The following is a 15,746-nucleotide window of genomic DNA, read 5'->3' on the forward strand; positions in this document are numbered from 1 at the left end:
TCAGTTTTCCTGCCTGAGCAGTGGCGAGTGGTGGTGTGAGATGTGAGCAGTGTTGAGTGGTGGTCAGCGATAGTTGGCGGTGGTCTGCCTTGTCTTTGAGGACCACTGTAGGAGCGTGACACCGCAGTGGCATCAGTGGACATTCATTAACAGCTGGAAGTATTGCAGAAGGAAGATGGGCTTTGCTGTCTTTTTAAAGAGATCACAGGGCTGCTGGTCTTGTTGGGCTCTGCCTGTTTTCCCCTAGCACTGAAATCCAGGCTTTCCTTAAACGACTGAGACAAATTAGCCACTACATGCTACTAATTGCCTTCGCCTTCTCTGGGGCTCTGGGGCTCTTGTTAGGGGGGTGGGCCCAGCCTCACATTTATTCAGCTCTGGTCAGAGCCGGCTCTTATCTGACAGCCGCATGCTAAGCTTCAGATGGGCTGGACACCGGCTTCTCAGCTCTGCATGAACTGGGCGATTGTGGAGGGGGCAGGGGTGACATAGAGCGGCCAGCATTGTCAGGGGGATGCAGAATCTCGCACCTCCTCTCAGGGCGCTCCCGGGAGACAGCTTCCAGCAGGCCCTGCTGTATAGCCAGGCATTCTGGCCACAGGCCGAAGCCCAACCACAAATCTGCTTCCGTCCAGCACCAGCTGGAGTGGGAAGGGCCGCTCCTGGCCTCGTCCAGGCTGGCATAGACCATAGAGAGGATTTAGCCTCACTGTGTAAACGTGAACTGGCGCCCCCATGTCTAGATGGCATGATAAGGGACTGCGGCTGCTGGAAGGTTTGACTTTTGGGCAGAGATGAGAAGCAGGACTCCTAGCGGGAGCGGAGTGGGGTGGGGGGGTGCAGTGAGAAAATCCTGGGGGTGTCCCACCTTCTCTCAGTCTGGAAGCGTTTCTAATACACATGGAAGCAATTCCCTGGAAACACGTGTAAATATGTTGAAATTTAAGCAGACCTGCTGGCAAACATTTATTAAAAAATAATAAACTGAATAGCAATTTCTAAAGACTTTTCCTCAACTCAAAAAGAGTTTGTAGAATTACAAAATATTTAATGAGTCTGTTGGATGTTTATGCCCTCAATGCTCAGTTGGTGTGTTTGCTTTTCTATAAGTAGCCTTAAGATGTTGTAATTACAGTTTGATCATGTGACTCATTGGCCCACACGCTCTCTGCCTCTCTCATGTTTGCAGGACCTCATGTTGTAAGTTTCACTCCCTCTTTTTGAGTGCTGGGCTGCACACCCTCCTTCAGCCTTCCAGAGGAATGCAATTTAATCTGAAGGGATAGACGAGGGAGATGGCAGAGTGTAGCTTTGCTGCTAGTGATGAATCACAGTCACTTGATATAGAGAGAAGCCCTGTTATTTATAGGGTGAGAATGCCCATCTGCAGAGCACTCCTAGGTGAGGTAGGTTTATGATCACTACAATGCTCTGATGTAGGGCCGAGTCATGTGACATGACTGGGTTGGGTCATGTGACAGCACTCAATTCGACTCATCACATTCCAGGTTGTTGAAGTTATGCAGATGTTTATGCCACATAGTCAATTACTGAAGCACCTCAGAAGAACAAAAGGGACGCTTTGGTGGACGGTGAAAAATTGACTCAGGTGGATGTGCTGGGACGAAATAAACCAAACATTTTGGCTAGTGCTTGTGGCCAGTGACAGTGATCAAAAACATTTGCTCCAAGGCCTGACAAGACCCCAGACGGATGCATCCCACACCCTCCCCTCCCACTTTCCTGTTGACAGTCGTGGGGCCATTTCTGGTGAATTATGCTGCAAAATCATGCTATTTCATGCTGCCTCATTCCATGTTTAAACTCTTTAAATCTGACGGCAAAAATATATTATATATATATATAAATTTATAAGTGATCTTCTCCTTGTCCGTTGAAGAGAGGCAGCTCTTTCACCTCTGACCTCACTGGACAATGGCAGATCCTCACAATACAATGATTGATTGGTCTGGTCTGCTGCTTAATGGAGGTTTAATGCACTTCAGAGAAAAGTGCCGTTCAGCTGCCTAATGAGGCTCGGGCCCTGCTCTGTCTCTCCCACCTTCTCCCACACACTCCCTCATGATCTCCCGAAACCTTCTCCCCTGGTCCCGGCCAGTTGGGATCCTACACTCTCCATCAGCTCAGAGGCCGCTGAGCTGGTCCTGAAGATGTCATTAAAGTGGATGTTGCAATGCTGCTTCCCGCTGCAGCCTGTGTTATTTTCCTGGGCTGTTCCGCAGGGGTTGGACAGGCGGTCCTCTTTGCCCAAGAGGCACCCTGGCCACAGACGCACGTGCACCCACACGTGCAGCTCCCGCGCATTATTGAGCTTTTCCACGGCTCCCAGAGATCCGACGAGTCAGCGAAGGGAGGACAGAGAGGGCAGAGTCAGCGCAGAGGGGAGGGAGCAGAGCCCCGGTACAGTAGCATGTCAAAAGAGAGGGTGATATAGTGCCCCCTGCTGGTGGTGTCAGCTATGTGGTTAAGAGGCACAGGTGAGTGACCATGGCTAAAACAGGAGAATAGACAGAGAATGCTGTGAAAGCACATCTGACCATAACACAGAGAAAGGGGCTCACAGCAGAGAATGGGCAGTGAGATGCTGGTGATGAGCTCCCATCCACACTGTTAATGGATGCTCTATCTGCACATGTGACCCAGTGAACCGTTCGGAGTGTGAAATGGCAGATAATGAATCGTAATCCTGTAAACGGGTTTGAGCATGAGACGGTCTGTCCAAAGGGCAGTGGCACTCAGAGGAACAGCATGTCCCTCATTAAAAATCTCCCCTGGAACAGATCGCTCCACAGGACGTGCGTGTGCGTGTTCATGCCGCACTTCCATGTGGCACAACCCCAACTTGCCCCCCTCCCTCCCCCGCAGGGGACAGACTGCCTTGTCTCTGGAAGTAAATCTGGGGTGTCAGGGGCTGGTATTTGTCTAGTTTTTCCACCTGAGAAGAGTCTCTAAAATTCTATGGATTTAGTTAAGAGTGACAGATGGATGGAGGAGAGAGAGAGTGAGATGGAGAGAGACAAGGGGGGAACCCGGAGGAAAGTACAGCCAGGGGCACAGAAGTGAGGAGGGTGTAGGGTGGGGAGTGGGCATCTGTCACCCGTCACCTGGACAGAGATGGATTCTGGGATCTTTCGGGATGGAGCCAAATCACGCACAGAAAGCACCCACGCGCGTCCATGGTTATTTAGAGATTGTTCACGTTTGCGTGTTTATTCTCTGATTTGGTTTACGTGATTCATGACTATAATTATGATAATATCAAGCAGATTCTGGTTATTATTAATGTTATTTTTGTTTTTATTATCGTCACCAATAATGGTTGCAGTTAGCATTTCCAGATTTATACCGACAAGGCCGTCCTTGCGCTGCCCTCAGAAGCCACAGCAGTAGCCTGTGATGTCTTATAATCCTCAGTGTCTCCTGAACTGGGCCAGGACTCTGGACTCCGTCCGTCTCAGGCGGCTCCCAGTCTGTCCGTGTCTGGACGGCCGGTGCTATAACGCCACTTAGTGCTAAATATGAATTTCACAGAAATCTGCATGGGCCTATTATAATGCCGACAGTCCCACCATTTGTGATTCTGTGTCATTTTCCTTGATATGGGCGTAAATGCGCAGAGGGTAAGGTAGTGATAAACATTTAATGTCGGCACCGGATTTGGTTTATTTTTGGCTGTTCTGGCTGCAGCCGTTCTGGTGCCACGTGCTGTATGGTCGTCTAATAAAGTTAGCCTCAAATTTCACTGTAATCCTGGCACCACCAACTGTGCCCAAATGAACGATTACGAGTTGTAAAAGTATTTTACCTTCTTTAACGTTATACGTGTTTATAGCGGTAAACTGCTCCCAATTATCCACACTATGTCGCGATAAATGCAACCGCGGCTTCCTGTCACTGCTGAACTTCCAGCAGGTCCCTGGACGATCTTCAGGTAGCTCCGCGTCTGCATCAGGTCCACCCGCCGGTAAAGCAGAGCGGGTCCTGTATAACCACGCTGTATGATTTTAATTCACCTTTATCGCAGGTATCGGGAGACCCCCCCACACCCCCCTCCCCAGCTGTTTGGCAGAAAAGCCCATGATGTAATGCGCCCGGCTGGGCGAGGCTTCCCTCCTCCTCCTTCTTCGACCCCTCCTCCGCTCGCCGGCTTGCTGCATGGGGCGGATCAGCGATTGCTGTGGTCGCCGTCGGGGATCCTCCAGCGCCGCCGCCGCCCGCGCCACCTGCCCTCCCTGCGCACAGAGGAGCCACGCCGGTCAGTGGAGCCGCTTCCAGCCAGCACCGGTTAGTCGCCTTGGAGGAGCCGAGGGATCGCTGCGGCAGAGACCAGTGGCGTGAGCTCTCCGCGTCCCCGGTCCCTGATGGTATGGAGGTGATGGTTGCGATGGTGAAACGAGGTGGATTCCCCTACTGAGACCCTGATTGTTCAGATGGGGGATACTCTCTAGCTTTTTCTGCTTATTCCGGCTGTGTTTTATTCGGCTGCTTTTTTCACTGTATATTATAAGGACTTTCCCTCCTCTATTATAAGGATTTTGTTCATGTTATTTCCCTGCAATGAGAGGCTGTGCCGGACTGTGCTGCAATGTGTAAAGTGGCCGTTTCTATATTCATCTCGTAACAGGTGAAAAATGCAATGAAGGACGCGTGTGATGCGGTGTAAAGTGTGTGGGAAAAGACGCAGGCGTGAAAACGTGCAAGCAGCAGCCATGCCTGCGTTAACATGCTCGGAGAGCTCAGTTTCTTTGGTATTATTTCCGGAAGGTGCCGATCAGACGCCGTCGCCGAGTATTACCAGAATATTCTGCATTTCGGATGAAGTGATTGTTCCACTGTAATTACCCGCTTTTCGGAACCTTTCCTGTGCTGACGTTTATATGTGATTATGTCTGCTCGTCGTATTGAGGACTGTGCTCCTGACAGCTCTGCTCAGAAGCATGTTGCCATTTCATTGGGACTGAATCGCCCCCGTTCCTCGCACCCGGTCTGTCATCAGCTCTCGCGGTTATCGCTGTATGTCTGAAATATTTATCTACTTCCCGAGTTATGGTTGTCATCTTTCTCTAAATATATGTTGGTGTGATTTTGTGGCACAGCTCACAACTGAAGCCACACTGAAGTTATTCTAAATGAATGGTTAGATGTAAATCCTATTAAAAAATACATATTTAAAATTCTGAGCAATAAAAGCTGCTCAAATGAACTCCTTACAAGATGTGTACAAGGAAAACGGAAAAGTAGTTTCTATTCATTTGTAGGCATAAAAATGCCTCTCAAACCACAGGTCCCTTTGTTGAATGTCAGGATTGTAATTAGGGTTCATTTGGTAGGTTACTTGGGGGCCAGGGCACTGACTCAGGCTACAGTTTGTGTCTTTGGTCCTCGCCATGATGTTTGAACCAGCAGCACAGGGCCATGCTTGATAGCGGCGCACCCATGTATGAATTTCACATGCCTGGTTTTTGGATGTCAGCAGTGCACATGTATCTCCAATCCCCCATCTGCAGGCCACGCCCCTCCCTGCAGGTGGCCACAGAGGGTGTCACTGCCCATCCACCGTCTGATTGGCTATGAGAGGCGGGGCCTGTTTCTCGCATGCCGGGGTCATAGTGTGTCAATCCCCCAACCCCCCCCCTCGAACTGTTTGCTTAGTGACCTCCTTGCCGTTCATCTTCTCGGCTTACGTGCTAGATGTTTATAAATGGTCCCTTCAGGCTTGCCAATGTGCCTCAGTACACTGCTGAGAAGGGATATGACTACTCAACCTAATAAACAGCTACAGTGGGCAAAGATGGATGTGCTCTGGTAGGTGGTGTAGTGTTTAGGGATTCCCCAAGGTCCTGTAATTTGATTTAGAAGTGGGGTGCAGTGTCCTTCCTATGCACGATTGCTTCGGCTGTGAATCAGTTCAGTAAATTGTCACGCTTTACAGCTAAACAGTACAATTTACCATGTACAACATGAACAATAATAATAATTGTGATGAGATTCTCCTGCTATTGGCTGTTTTCTTGCTGTAAGCAAAATGGAGTCGGTGGGTAAAGTGCTGAAACAGCTGGACTTTGCAGTGGGAGGGGCTGTTGTACCCTTAGTTGGACGCTCACGTTTATCCCGCTACCGTGATGAGTGAGTATGATGATCCATGTAAGCGGCTGAAACGCTCAGTGATAAGATCATCTTCCTGTCAATTAAAAGATAATTAGTTTGCAGCAATTTGGGCTTGATTTATGAATATTCAGTATCTTGGTGGTGATTGGCAGACCATGGCCACACCCACATTTTAATTGGTTGTCATTATCCCTTTTATGTTTCTCTCTTACCTTTCTGTGGAGCGTCAGAGCCCTGGGATGTCAAGGGTTGCGGGATCTGGATCGCTCTGCATCTCCTTGCCAGTTCAGTGCACAGAGATAACTCAGTGTTTCCTTTCATTCGGGCTTCTGAAGCACAGAGTGAGGCTGTCTCTGCGACCAGGAGAGAGAGGCAGATTGGGGAAGACCCTGGAACAGGGACACACACACTCACACACACGCACAAACACACATACACACAGTCATGTAATCATCTTTTTGGGGACCGCTCATTCATTTCTATGGTGAAAAATGCTAATGCTAACTATGACAACCTTAACCCCTACCCAGCCCTAACCATGACCATAAGTCACCAAACCAAATACAAGAGTTGTTGCATTTTTAGTGTTTTCACTGCAGTCACAGATTTTTATAAAATAGAGTTTTCCCCTATGGGGACCAGGAAACTAAGGTAAAAAAAAATTGGGTATTCATCACCTTATGAGGGCATTTGGTCCCCAGAAGGTAAGGTATACCTGGACCACACACACACACACACACACACACACACACACACACACAGACCTGTACTCATATCTTTGTGGGTACCGTCCATTCATTTCTATAGGAAAAACCCTAATCCAAGCAATGACACCCTTAACTCTCCTCTTCTCCTCTCTCATCTCCCTCACACCATCCACGATTCTTTTCAAAGGTAAAGCACAGGTTAATTTGTTTTATGTATTTTTACTTTATATTTTGTATTAATAATTTTTATATGAATATTTTTGAGTTGTGGAACGGATCATATGAGTTTCCATTATTTCTAATGGGAAAATTCGCTTTGATATACGAGTGCTTTGGATTACAAGCATGTTTCCGGAACGAATTATGCTCGTAAACCAAGGTACCACTGTACACTTTTGGCATTTTTAGTTTCTTCATTGCAGTCTCAGATTTTTATAAAATTTAATTTCCCCTTTTGGGGACTGAAATAACGACACACACATTTATCACATTAGCAGGTTTCTTTATTACATTGTGGGGACTATATGTATATGTAATGTATATCTGACCCACAATTGCATGCTCATTTACACACAATCACACGCTTGGACAAGACCACAGACACACACACATAGTAAGAACCTGTAGAACAATCCAGATCCACGTTTATGATATAGAACAGCTAAAGTACAACCTAGAACTCAGCAGCAAATTTAATTTAAAAGGAATTTTAAAATATAGCTATATTGTATGTTTCCAAATTGCCTTCTAATACCCTGGTGTTCGTAATTCGAAAGCTGTGTAATTAAAGTCATTGCTATTTTTCTTAAGTCGTTTTGTCTTCCTAAAAAAACTATGCGTTTCCTGTCATGTCCTTAGGTGTAGCTCGAATGTCCTTACGCCTCCCCCACAGAATTACTATACAATCGCACAGGAAGCCAGTTCATTCATGCCCGTCTTGCCACCCTGTTCGCTCATATTGTCCTGACGGAGCCCAGTTGTCGTGTTAAATGTTGTTCTGTGTGGATTTTGTGATTTTAGTCGTCCTGGAGAATGCCTGTTAGGTGACCTAGGTTTGCCCGCTGGCTGCAGTCCTATCTGTGCCTCTGCTGCCGAGATTGCCTAGTATGGTGTGTGCTTACGTGTGTGTTTCAGTTTTGCTTGATTTGATTCACCAGGACAGACAAAAGACTTACATAAACTTTTTTTTCTGCATGAGTTTTATATATATGTGTATTTACTGACACACAATGCCTCTTGCTTTGAGCTTTTTAAGATCAAAGGATCCATTTGGTAAGAAAATAAGTTTATCTCGTTGTGGCGTGGTTCCAGTGAATTTTCCCCCGAATCGTCTTACCTTAATCTTTCACGTCGTGCCATTCGATCTGCGCGCCTTTCTGCTCTTTATCCCTCTGAGCCGCAGCAGCTTCGGATCGTAATCTTTGTACTTTGATTTCATTTCGGGAACGAGCACCGTCTCCGAGAGGCAGCGGGGAGTTGGGAGGACTCACTCAGCCCCCTCTTTGTTTTTCCTGCTGGACATGGTGCTCAGGCAGAGCGGATGATGCCCTCAGGATGAGCCTCCTCAGGTCCTCACACTGTCCTCGCTGCTGCAGACATTACGGGCTGCGCTCTTCTAAGGCCAGCTGAGAGTACTGCAGTAAATGAGTGGCCCGTCAGGCTAAACTTCCACCCAAAGTGACTTTATAACCCCGACCCTAAGCCTAGCCTTTCACATGCCTGTTAGATTATTGTAATCTGTAGCATGACGAATTATGCTAATCTCATGTTTGTTAGGTGTCACTCCCCCCGTCTCGTTTTTCCACCGAGCAGTGGATCGGAAAATGAAATTGGATTGTCGGATCAATGAGCTGTGTCGGTTGGCAATGCCGTAACTCAGGAGAGCTGGTTAGCCGGCGGGCGGCTCATGGCAGTGTGGGGGCCATTCTTCCCTGGTCACATCACGTTGTCCGGGCTGCTCCAGACTCGCGGGGTCCTCTCCTGTGGTTCTGGACAGAGTGCAGAGCCATGTTTCGGACCCTCTGGCGGTTCTTCACGAGAACCACAGGGAGAGACGGCAGCTGTGTGGTCGCGAGCGACTCCTCAGAAGCCTGTCACTGGCTGTCATGTTTATGTCATTGACGGAGCGTGTGATGTGTCTGCAGCCCATTATAATCTAGTTCCATGCTTCACTATGAGTGTTTATAAACTGTCAGATGATTGATTACGTTTACTTAGCGCTCATTAAAATGTGCCACCTCATTTAAAGGTTTACAGTGTAATTATACAGAAATGATTACATTGTGTAGTCATCTAGTTATAGAAGTGAAAATACCAGTTCTAAATACTAGAATATTCCTGCTTCCACTTTCCTGCTTGCGTCCTGGGAAGTGGACTGACCTCCTAAAACCTAAATATTTAACCTCCACATGAATTTCAGAGTGTCTGTCATCCCCCCCCAGCCGTGCTCAGGAGACGTGTTAGACAGCTGGTTCTGTACCACTTCACAAAGGACACAGAAAGATCCGGTGCTGGGCTCCGCTGGGTCTGCATCCGAGCTCCAGGCTGCCTGGGGAAGGTCGCCTACGGAGGGATCATTACTGCCCTTTCAACTCAGGCACATGTCAGGGGTCAGGGGTCATGGGTCCCGGGCGGGGGAATCGATCCGCCGGCCAAAACCCACGATGCTGCGATCGCCTGCTTCATTATGACCCGTGATGAAATGAAAATGGACGCATCTCATCGGCGCTCGGGCTGACTGATGAGGAATAAGTGTCTAAATCAAATTACAGCCCTGGCCTTGGAATTGCATTTGAAGTGGTTACATCAGTGAGATGGATGGGGTCCAAACTGACTGCGGACATGACCTGGAATACAAATAACATTATTTACAAAAATCAGAAGCATCTTTTTTTGTGACTTGGATCTTCAGTCGCCCCATTCTGGACAAAACGATGCAAAATTAAAAAATAGTTAAAAAAAAAAAAAATCACACTCGAAATGCATTTCATTACTTCTTCATGACAGACTCCTCATGTGAGTCTGCAGCCGCAGGGTTAAAGTGCTGCTTTGCCCGAGCCCCCCCCCCCCCCCCCCCGCGTGTTGGGGGAGGAGTCAAAGCCTTCTGTAACAGGATCCAGGCTGGGTGCTCTGCAGGCTGAGTGAAGAGCAAGACAGAGCGGGAGTACAGATTGCAAGGGCCTGGCGCACACTGTCACAGCGGGGAGGCAATCGGCACGTCCCGCTCCTTGGCTGCTGCCGCCGACAGACACGGCACTCTGTCCCTGGGAATGATCTCTGCCGATGGGCTGGCAAGGTCACAGCGAGTGAGTCTCTGATCATTAACTACCGCACGGGCAGGTTAGTCACTCATTTACCTCTGATTACTCTGTCCGCTTTCACATGGCTGTTTTGCTGTTAACTCCAAGCGCGTTTGTGAGTAGTCCTGAATTAAACCTGGTGGAGTGAGTAATCCTGAATTAAGCCTGGTGGAGTGTGCGTATGTGAGTGTTTACAGGGTAACGGAGCAGAGCACCGCCCTCGAACCGGGGCCTCTCAGGAGCGCGGAGAGTGCGTTAGAGCTGGCAAGCTCTCTGCTCTCACACGCCGCGGCGAGAGCGTCCCTCGCGTTTCTGAGCGTACTGTGCTGGGCTCATGGTACCTCTGTGTTCTGACCACTTTCTGTGATTACGGCATCATAGAGGTCTTGTTCCCATCGATAGCACAGATCAGTGTTGGCTGGGCTGATCGGCCTGTGAATGGTTGGTACACAGTGGTCGTGGGGTCTGTAATGTCACCTGTCCTCTCTGTACCTCCCAGGTGTCCTTTAAGGGTAACACCCGCATCCCCATACAGGTATTTTAGGCCGACATCAGGGTTCGGCTGGCTTTCCGGCATAATGGGCATTTTACTGGCGGGCCGATGGGTATGTGGACTGGCAAACATTATCCTGCCTCGCTAAAGTTCTCATGGGTGTCCACCCCTCCCTCCTGCTGGGTAAAATGTACCGTGGGGGACCCCAAAGTCGAGGCCCGACATTCAACCTCAGTCCAGCCACCGGTTGAGACACGGCGAGGCTTAGCGTGACCATGGAGCTCCCTTTGAAGAGAGACATGAACTGCTGTCTGACAGCCGGCGTGACTGCGATGTATCGGATTTCCGCTGTTTCCAAATGCGGTCCTCCAGAAGGAGGACACTTTGCAGGAGCTCGGCCTCTACTCAGCAGGGTGAGTGTCTGTCTGCTGTTTACCGATTGGGGGCATTGATCTACAGGCACGCAGCAGAGAGATGGCTCCAGTCCGATTCTCTGGAACCGGCCCAGCGGTACATTTGGGTCTGAAGGGCAGCAGCGTGCATCGACAGTCGCGTAGCACGGACACCGCGGCGTCCAGCGGCTTATGAAAGGCTTCAGGCGCTGATGTCATGGTGAATCGGGTCTCTGCACCCTGAGGTCACTCCCTACAAAACTCGTAGCTGAACAGGTTCTTCTTTTTAACTGGGCATGTGCAGTGTGATAAAAGTCCACAGTCCCACAGTCTGTCTTTTTAGGTGTTATATTATTTATAGGTTATGTTTTTTCAGAATGACGACAGATGTCTGGGGACTATTTGTCAATTTAATGTGGCCGAAAGCGAAAAATAAAAAAATAAAATAAAAATAAGTCAGCAGGAAGGGGGGGGGGGGCGGGGTGACGGCCCCCGGGGAGCACTTCACTGGGTAATATCTCATGTCGGACCAGCCACGCGCATTTAGGCTGATACTTGGACCCCCTGGGCAATGTTTACCAGATCATCAAAATGCTGCCTGAGGCTCTCCGCAGATCCATTTAGCTAGCAAAGACGGAAGGTCCACATGTAGAGTGGAAATGGAAGGGAGAGGAGTCCCCGTTCGGCCCCCGTGCTGATCGCAGCAGAGGGGCTGTCCGCTGATGTAGTGCCGTGCAGTTCCTCACATGGCTAAGATGTCATCCTCAGTGTGAAAGCCTGTTTTCCTGGATCCCGTCTCATCACAGATGGCTGCGGAGTGATTACAAAGCTGACAGGCAACATCTACGAAGTGGCGGAGAGCAGGAGGAAGGTGGTCAGCCTGGAGCAGGCCTGACTCTGTAGGGCCGAATTGGGAAGGAGCACAAGAACGCTGGCTTCAGCTCCCCCGAATGAGGTCAGGTTCACCAGGATGTGGACATTTAGTAGTTAATGATTAAAAGGCACGAAGCTTATCTGGAACCATATCCTGGGAGTTACAAAATGCTTTTTTTGGGCTGCGGGAGTCTAGTCACGGTAGAGAGGATATTTCAGCACGTCAGCTCTGTCTAACAACCCGTAGATGACCCATGTGCTCGTCTCACAGGTCTCCACTCACAGGTCCTCCAGCTGCAAGGCTGACTAATAAAAATAGCCCTCCCCAGCTCGGCCCTCCCCCGCCGACAGTGATTGGATATCAGGACATTCCAGGTCCTTTACTCCTCCAGGAGAAGATCCTGAACCCTCCAGACGTGACTCTCGCGGGCTAACCCGAACCCTAACCCAAACCCTAATCCTAACCCTACACACAAACGTATGTGTTTTTGTCATGAAACCCTTACGCAAGAGCCCCAGTGCACTTGTTTTGGGAGGCAGGAAAGCAAACAGACTATTCCTGCTTATTCTGAGAAGCAAAAATTAAAAACAGGTTGACATGTGAGGGGAGGAAGGACAGATGGCTGAAATAAAATCATTCCATGCAGATCTGAATCACGAGCTGGTCTTGTGGCAGACGCCTGCGTGCTTCACATTAAACTGCGGCTGTGAGCCGGAGGTCAGCCACACTCATGCTATCGCCGTATCTCTGCCTTAAATCGTGACATTTTGCAGACAGGGTCTTGCAGATGCATAGAATGAAATGAGAAGTATGCAAAAGGCAGAGCCTCACGTGGACAGCGGCTCAGTCAGCTGTGGTCGAAATGAGTTGCACATGATGCTTTACATGAGTGTCTGCCAGTCCGGGCTTTGAGCAGCAGCAGTTAGTCCACGTTTTCGCTCCCTCCAAGTTCCTTTTCAGACAGTCCACATTTTTGCTCCCTCCCAGCTCCCCGAGGACCAGATTGGGAAACTGCTTTACATGTTTTTGTGGGAGAAGGTACCACCCTGAAATTTGATGAAAGGCTTTGATTGTTACTTGCATTTATGAGCTGCTGGCCAGCCCCCCCCCCCCCCCCCCCAAGACAGGTGTTTTGGCTGTTGATGGTTCATGTTTCATGATGCTAGGCTCTAGATCTCTGCCTTTTCTCGCCTGGCTGGCAGCCTGCCCTGCAGGAAGGGGGCGCTCTGGCCGCGATTCACGGGTAGCACAAGGGTGCCGTTTCTCCAGTGCCAGCTGCTTAGCATGCAGGTGGGGGCTCGCCGTCGGGGGCCGAGGTGATCTGCACACCCGCTCAGCCGTCGCCCCCAGCTGCCCGGGACAGCTGTGATTGTCGTAATGCTATAAAAGGGGTGATATTGGTAATATTGGCCACTCAGTCTATATTATCTTGTATTCATAGCTCTGTTTTTGTTGTCACTGTTATGTTTTTTTTAATGATTTGAATGTAGGAGAGCCTTAAAGCCCACAGCTTACTGCCTCCATGAAAATCCAATACAGAGAGCAGTCAGGGGTCATCGTGCTGCTTTATGGGTCTTAAAGGCGTGACGTGGCAGCCAGCTGTCGGAACGTGATGCAGCATTTGGTTTGGGCTCTGTCAGGTTGGCCTCGCTTGGGTCGGATGAGGCGAGGCGCCGTGCTCCTGTTGGTTTAAGCACCAGCTGGAAGCGTGATCAGTGGAGCCGGCAAGAAAAGCGCATCCTAGAGTGCAAGAGAAGCCGGACAGGCTGGTGAGCCATTGCAGGGAACTCCTTTCTTATATATTTGTTGCTTTTTTTTTCCTGCTTTGGTGGTTTTTGCTTTAGATGGTGGTTTTTGCTTTCTCAACCCGGTCCCCAGGGTCCCCCAGACGGTCCCCAAGCTGTCCCCGAGGACTGGGCTGAGAAACGCCGCTTTAGATCATGCCCGTCTCACTGGATGTCTGGTGTCTGCATGCGTGTGGAAGCGGAGGAGGGATTTGCTCAGCGCAATGTTAGGGGCTCAGCGTCGATCACAACAGCGAACTAAGCAATACAGGAACGTCATGGAGCTTTTGAATCTGACAGGCATTTGCGGAGTGTCAGCAGCGTGACAGAGATGACTGGTAAACGTGACCCGCTGGCAGGCCGTGTCCTTTAGCAGGATGGATCACCCTGACCTGACAGATTTCAGCACACAGTATTATTGCTCCCCTCCTTGTATCCAAAAGTGGCCCCTTTTAGTCCCGTGGCTATAAAAATTTAACTGGGCTCAATCATTTTCAGTCTTGCCATGTGCCCCTGATGAAAGGCATCGTTCAGGACCTGCTGATACCTGATCTGACCTTAACTTGGCTGAGTTCGCAGGAGCTTTGATTAATCCACTCTGTCGTTGTGTGTTAATGCCTTTGCCTGGAACTAAACCTCATTTTTCTCCTCGGGGTAATTGTGAGAATGATTCTTAAGTATATAGATGTTTAAAGAACTCAAGAACTTGAAACACAGAGCCCTGCAAAGTCTTACTCGGTGTCTGTGATCTCCCAAAGCTCATTTTAGGGGTTAAATCTAGATTCTGGATCCTCAGAGCCTGATTCTGACGTGTACAGGGTGATGTTCTGAGGACCTGTGGCTGAGTGTCTTCTGTTGGGTTCCTCTGTTGAGTGTCTTGAGGTTCTTCTCAACCCCCAAAGTATGGTCATGTTTTTCAGTTTTGGTACAGGAGGGATGTACTTCTGTGACATCTCATACTCTAACCACCCCCGGTGACCTGAGTGACACGCTGGCAGTTCCTGAAATGGTTACGTGTTTGTGTGTGTGTGTGTGTGAGTGAGAGAGAGAGAGACCTTCTAACAGCTTATCAGTTCTTCATTTTCTAAGCTGTTCCAGCTAATGTTGTGTAACGTCAAGCAGCTGTGCCTTCAGAGCCACATCTATGCTCGCTGGCCTGCATTATAGGGTCCACCCTGTCATGCTAATCCACACTGGAAGGCCTTGAACCCAAGCCCAGCCGCATCATTAAAAAGATCAGTATTATTAAAGGGGAGGGGGTTTGTCTGTTTGCACAAGATTGGGAGGTTCGGGCTCAGATAGTGATCCTCATTCTCGGTATGTGGGAGTGCTGGATGTACGGTGATATCATAATACAAACTGTGTTTCTGTGGCAGTTAGTGACCCTGGGCGGGTGAGTGGGAGGGAACGGGGGCTCCCTCCCCGGTCAGCAGGGGCCACGGGCCACCAAGAAGCACTTGGCCGTTCGAACACTGACAGAAAGCGTAATGGAACATAATGTTCTTGTTTGGACCGCTGATGGCGCTTCTGCTCGTTTGGACCGTAACCTGAGCGCACAGATGGTAAACAGAGTGTGTTTGTGTTGTATAACTCTGTCCTTCCGCTGAATCTGGAAAGGGATCCACCTCCCAGACTTCATTTCCCTTTACGTTCAGCAAAACTGCCGACTTCTGTTGATTCAGAAGCAAATCACTACAGTCGTCTGATGTTTCATCATTGAGTGCCTGGGAAGCGTTTCAGCGTGCAATCACTGAGAAGACCAGCAGCTGCAAGGCCTTTGTGAGGCGAGCTGGAATCTCCACTGGATTCAGCACTGGATTCAGTGCTGATAGCCTCACTGGGGGAGGGACTGGAACTCTGTCCACATGGAAGGGTCAGAGATGCTTTTTGTGAAGGTCACTGGGGAACAGTCAGTCTACTTTGCTGCTTACAAACAACATTACGATCCAACTACTCGATGCAGCTGGAGTCATAAATAATAGGTCAGGTTTATTGCACGGAAAATACACACACAGTGCAACAGTGACAAACAAGAGGACAAGAGCAAGGAAAACTCAAAAGTAAATTG

At 49.2% G+C, this 15,746-nt stretch overlaps 1 protein-coding gene across 4 annotated transcripts in view; it reads left to right on the forward strand.

Moving 5' to 3' along the window:
* Positions 1–4,071: 4,071 nt before the first annotated feature.
* Positions 4,072–15,746, forward strand: part of LOC111859369 (semaphorin-4B-like) — a 32,105-nt gene continuing 20,430 nt past the window's right edge. The window contains exon 1 of one of the 4 annotated variants that reach the window (XM_023841958.2): positions 4,072–4,305. The gene's annotated coding sequence lies outside the window, so the exon portion shown is untranslated. Of the gene's footprint in view, positions 4,386–9,947; positions 10,176–15,746 lie in introns of those variants that run through there. The other 3 variants (XM_023841959.2, XM_023841957.2, XM_023841962.2) reach the window with 3 other exon arrangements.

Source organism: Paramormyrops kingsleyae, chromosome 11 (assembly GCF_048594095.1).
Source record: "Paramormyrops kingsleyae isolate MSU_618 chromosome 11, PKINGS_0.4, whole genome shotgun sequence".
Taxonomy (NCBI): domain Eukaryota; kingdom Metazoa; phylum Chordata; class Actinopteri; order Osteoglossiformes; family Mormyridae; genus Paramormyrops; species Paramormyrops kingsleyae.